General features: G+C 42.4%; 1 long non-coding RNA gene across 1 annotated transcript; it reads left to right on the forward strand.

Moving 5' to 3' along the window:
• Positions 1 to 1,073: 1,073 nt before the first annotated feature.
• Positions 1,074 to 2,108, forward strand: LOC113221950. The gene is made up of 2 exons (XR_003308153.1): positions 1,074 to 1,203; positions 1,773 to 2,108. It is a non-coding gene; the product is annotated as an uncharacterized LOC113221950 (long non-coding RNA).
• Positions 2,109 to 6,178: the final 4,070 nt, after the last annotated feature.

A 6,178-nucleotide genomic window follows, 5' to 3' on the forward strand; every position in this document is an offset into this window, starting at 1 on the left:
GGCTCAGGACAACCCCAGGCAGCACTGGGTGGCCTCCATCTGATACTGAAGCCTGGCCTTGGCTCTTGAACTTGGCTCCCCTGCACCCTGGGGATGGAACTAACCTTGGGCCCTGTGTTGCCTTCCCCTGGACCTCTTACTCTCCCCTGGACCTCTTACTCTCTTCCGTGCTATCAAAACAGACCCTCCGACCCTGGCTTTATTTTACACTGAAAAGCACTGAGATTTCTTTTGTTTTGCAATGGAAGTTTATGGGCCCCAAATGAGAGTTACTCTTTATAAAAACAAACAAAAACCTAAAATCAACCTATTCTTCTGGAGAAAGCTAAACAAACATGAGAACACACATAGTCGCTGAGATTTTGGTGTACTTTTCTCATTCCTTGCTCTCTGGGTGAACTGAAAGGATTTCCTCTAGTCCGCTACTGTAAGTGATCTTGCTTTTTGTCCTCAGTAGCACTGTTCATACATTTGTTTCATGGCCTTCCTAGGGAAGGAGTGTTTCGTTTATCTTTGCATCTGCTCCTGCTGTGGTCATCGGCAGAGCACTATGACCTGCCATCTGGGAGATGCGTAATAGTAATTTATCACTAAATGATAGCTATTGATTCATTTCCCCACTAGACTGCAGTGATTAATGACGATTTGCACATAGCAGGTGCTTAGTGAACATTTACTAAATTGAACTAACATGACAGCAAAAGCAACCTTTCGTTTTCTAACTATGGTCTGCCTACATGATTTGCGCTGCAGAACAGAATAGCAGACAGACGGAAAGCTTGGCAAGGTTAAGGCAGAGTGCAGAGGAAAGGTGCTGGCTGAGTCAGGAGACCCTGGCTGTGACTACTTTTGCTTTGACCTTGCCCCCGTGGATGCCCTCATTTCCTTTCAGGATGTTGGGATGGTCTAATGGCTATAAAAACACTTTGGGAAGAGTTTACAGCATTTCACAGCCACAAGGTGTTATTATTTCCTTTACAATTTTCAATAGCAAAAAAACATAATGAGCATTTAGTAAATGTTGACTATCAGTGTTAAATACTGTTTACTCCCCAAATAAGTGAGCTGTAATACTTGTGTAATGCTTTCTCACAGGTATGAATTAGGAGCCGCTCTGTTTATTGGATGGGCAGGAGCCTCACTGTGCATAATTGGTGGTGTCATATTTTGCTTTTCAATATCTGACAACAACAAAACACCCAGGTATGAAAAAGAGACAAAAATGATCTGTTAAAAAGTAGAATGCTATTCTAAATCATTACATGTGGGACAAATTACAGATAGTTCATATGATTCTTAGAAACTTCCAAAATCCAGAATTGGAAAAGGTTAGGAGTACAGTTAATTTTTTGAAGTTTTACCATTATTATATTCCAAAGAAAATTCTGTAAGTAGAAATAAGGGTCTGAATATGAGGACATGTTCTTCTTCACTTTGGCCTCGTCATAATTTTCCTGTAGGTAGGCAGGAATGTTGATGGCCTCCACTAAGTCTCCTGGGTTCCAGGGAGACGAGTTTTAAAACATGGTTTTGTAAGAGGATAACTGAACAAATGACCAAGTCATGAGTTTCTTCTGCAGAGATTCTCCATCCCACCAGTTATGCAGACATGACACTGAAAATACTTCTTGGGGCAAGAGAGAAGAAAGCTATCTAAGAAAGAGGAAGACTTACATTTAGATATTGGCAAAGACGGGCTGAAACAGTTTCTTCCCATTTTTGTTTGCCCTATGCGTAGAATAGAACCTACCAAACTATGTTTTACCTTTCAGATACGCATACAACGGGGCCACATCTGTCATGTCTTCTCGGACAAAGTATCATGGTGGAGAAGATTTTAAAACAACAAACCCTTCAAAACAGTTTGATAAAAATGCTTATGTCTAAAAGAGCTTCCTGGCAAGCTGCATCTTGAGTTTGTTATAAAAGCGAACTGTTCACAAAATGATCCCATCAAGGCCCTCCCATAATTAACACTCAAAACTATTTTTAAAATACGCATTTGAAGCATTTGTTGATTGTAATCGATGTAAGTGTTCTTACACAGTTATATACTAATCATTTTCTGTTGTGGCTTTCTATAAAAAATAAACAGGTTATTTACAGGATTTATAAAATGTTTTCTACATTTACTACCAGAAGTCCAAGAAGTATTCGTACTCTGGCCTTTTTAATCATTCATAGATAGAAGTCTTCGTACCCACTCCTTACGTTTCTTTTCATTCATAAACAGGTATATAACGAACAATGTCTTATAAACAGCATGGCGGCAATCTGAGAATATTCCTCAAAAGGTGTCCAGGTTAAATAGACATGTTACTGGCTGCATACAGGCAAATTCTAGGTGGTGGTTGTTGTTTTTAGCATTCTACAACATGTATTTAAAAAGCTAAATATTTTTGTTGAAGCAGCAAGTTATCTGGCATAACTTAACTTCTACAGGATTAGAGAATCTTGCTCATTCATGGCCATATCCACATGCCCATGGCCGCTCAGTAGATTGTTGAAAAAGCAAAGCCACACCATTCTCTTTGATGTATGTAGAGAGTTACGTAGCAGGGGATGTTCTCTGATTTATTCCACTGGCACCATTAGTGAATGTTTAGTTGTTTTCATAAATGATGCTGTGATGAAGACTTATGTACATATTTAGCAAATGTTAAGTTTCTTACATGTGTCTGTCATGACTGTAATTCATTATGACTGCTCCAGGAAGAGCTAATGGGACCAATATATTATTGCCTGTCATGTGGCACATCCATGTTAAGGGGCTGAGCTTCCCTGGCACAGAATGCAGAGCCCTGAACTAGGGCATCAGCAGAAGCTGAGATAGAGATATTAGTCGTGGTTGACTGTGGAGCCAAAGAAAACCTGTTTATGCCTAGTGTTCCATTATTGGAACGCTAAGCATGTGGGAGTTATTTATATCCTACTGCTCAAGGTCATCGCCAAGGTCTGATTGGAAAAATTCAAAAAATTGCAACCTTAGGCATAAATGGGTTAAGGACATCCCAAGCCCACGTGGTATGTGCCTCACTCAGAACTGATGGGCTGAGTTCTATCTAGTATGTCTTCCAGAACCTGTTTATGGAACTAACTGGATAACTCAGACACTTGTCATTTCTAAAGACATTTAAGTTGTTCCAGGGATTTCTGAACAAAGACACAGCCTTCCTCCTAGAGCCAGCCCTATATAACATGCCCACAAGGGCAACATGCCTTTCATGTCCTGTCTCACTCACTCCTGACAGCCATCCTAGGAGATACATACTGTTTTCATCCTGCATTTACAGAAACAGAAATGAAAGCAGAGAGCTTATGTAATTTGCCACAGTGATGTCCAAACCAGGCCTTTGAACCAAGGCAGTCTAGGGTAAAATATAGTTTCAAAGTATGAATAAGAATAGGTATCTGTGTTATCTTTGAGTAAAAAACTGTCTGATATGAATCACAACATGGATGAATGTAGTATTTTCCTGAAGTGTGAAAGACTTAAAAGAAAAATCACATTGTAGGAATAGCTCCAGTCTCCAACTCCCAGCACGAGTGACACAGAAGACCGCTGATTTCTGCATTTTCAACTGAGGTACTGGGGTCATCTCACTAGGGAGTGCCGGACAATCGGTGCTGGTCAGCTGCTGCAGCCCGACCAGCAAGAGCTGAAGTAGGGCGAGGCATCGCCTCACCTGGGAAGCGCAAGGGGGAAGGGAATCCCTTTTCCTAGCCAGGGGAACTGAGACACACAACACCTGGAATATTTGGTAACTCCCACCCCAATACTGCGCTGTAAGCAAACGGGCACACCAGGAGATTATATCCCGCACCTGGCCGGGAGGGTCCCACGGCCACGGAGCCTCCCTCATTGCTAGCACAGCAGTCTGCGATCTAACCGCAAGGCAGCAGCGAGGCTGGGGGAGGGGCGCCCGCCATTGCTGAGGCTTAAGTAGGTAAACAAAGCTGCTGGGAAGCTCGAACTGGGTGGAGCTCACAGCAGCTCAAGGAAGCCTGCCTGTCTCTGTAGACTCCACCTCTGGGGACAGGGCACAGCTAAACAACAACAACAACAAAAAGCAGCAGAAACCTCTGCAGACGCAAACGACTCTGTCTCACAGCTTTGAAGAGAGCAGTGGATCTCCCCACACAGGGGTTGAGATCTGAGAAGGGACAGACTGTCTGCTCAAGTGGGTCCCTGACCCCTGCGTAGCCTAACTGGGAGACATCCCGACTAGGGGCAGTCTGACACCCCACACCTCACAGGGTGGAGTACACCCCTGAGAGGAAGCTTCCAAAGTAAGAATCAGACAGGTACACCCGCTGTTCTGCTGCTGATACCCAGGCAAACAGGGTCTGGAGTGGACCTCAAGCAATCTCCAACAGACCTGCAGCTGAGGGTCCTGACTGTTTGTTAGAAGGAAAACTATCGAACAGGAAGGACACCTATACCAAAACCCCATCAGTACGTCACCATCATCAAAGACCAGAGGCAGATAAAACCACAAAGATGGGGAAGAAGCAGGGCAGAAAAGCTGGAAATTCAAAAAATAAGAGTGCATCTCCCCCAGCAAAGGTGTGCAGCTCATTGCCAGCAACGAATCAAAGCTGGTCAGAGAATGACTTCGACAAGATGAGAGAAGAAGGCTTCAGTCCATCAAACTTCTCAGAGCTAAAGGAGGAATTATGTACCCAGCGCAAAGAAACTAAAAATCTTGAAAAAAGAGTGGAAGAATTGATAGCTAGAATAATTAATGCAGAGAAGGTCATAAACGAAATGACAGAGATGAAAACCATGACACGAGAAATACGTGACAAATGCACAAGCTTCAGTAACCGACTTGATCAACTGGAAGAAAGAGTATCAGCGATTGAGGATCAAATGAATGAAACGAAGCGAGAAGAGAAACCAAAAGAAAAAAGAAAAAGAAATGAACAAAGCCTGCAAGAAGTATGGGATTATGTAAAAAGACCAAATCTACATCTGATTGTGGTGCCTGAAAGTGAGGGGGAAAATGGAAACAAGTTCGAAAACACTCTTCAGGATATCATCCAGGAGAACTTCCCCAACCTAGTAGGGCAGGCCAACATTCAAATTCAGGAAATACAGAGAACACCACAAAGATACTCCTCAAGAAGAGCAACTCCAAGACACATAATTGCCAGATTCACCAAAGTTGAAATGCAGGAAAAAATCTTAAGGGCAGCCAGAGATAAAGGTCGGGTTACCCACAAAGGGAAGCCTATCAGACTGACAGCAGATCTCTCGGCAGAAACTCTACAAGCCAGAAGAGAGTGGGGGCCAATATTCAACATTCTTCAAGAAAAGAATTTTCAACCCAGAATTTCATATCCAGCCAAACTAAGTTTCATCAGTGAAGGAGAAATAAAATCCTTTACAGATAAGCAAATGCTTAGAGATTTTGTCATCACCAGGCCTGCCTTACAAGAGACCATGAAGGAAGCCCTAAACATGGAAAGGAACAAACAGTACCAGCCATTGCAAAACCATGCCAAAATGTAAAGACCATCGAGGCTAGGAAGAAACTGCATCAAATAACGAGCAAAATAACCAGTTAATATCATAATGGCAGGATCAAGTTCACACATAACAATATTAACCTTAAATGTAAATGGACTAAATGCTCCAATTAAAAGACACAGACTGGCAAACTGGATAAAGAGTCAAGACCCATCAGTCTGCTGTCTTCAGGAGACCCATCTCACATGCAGAGACATACATAGGCTCAAAATAAAGGGATGGAGGAAGAGCTACCAAGCAAATGGAGAACAAAAAAAAGCAGGGGTTGCAATACTAGTCTCTGATAAAACAGACTTTAAACCATCAAAGATCAAAAGAGACAAAGAAGGCCATTACATAATGGTAAAGGGATCAATTCAACAGGAAAAGCTAACTATCCTAAATATATATGCACCCAATACAGGAGCACCCAGATTCATAAAGCAAGTCCTTAGAGACTTACAAAGAGACTTAGACTCCCATACAATAACAATGGGAGACTTCAACACTCCACTGTCAACATTAGACAGATCAACGAGACAGAAAGTTAACAAGGATATCCAGGAATTGAACTCATCTCTGCACCAAGCGGACCTAATAGACATCTATAGAACTCTCCACCCCAAATCAACAGAATATACATTCTTCTCAGTACCACATCGCACT

Source organism: Piliocolobus tephrosceles, unplaced genomic scaffold (genome assembly GCF_002776525.5).
Source record: "Piliocolobus tephrosceles isolate RC106 unplaced genomic scaffold, ASM277652v3 unscaffolded_28505, whole genome shotgun sequence".
NCBI lineage: Eukaryota > Metazoa > Chordata > Mammalia > Primates > Cercopithecidae > Piliocolobus > Piliocolobus tephrosceles.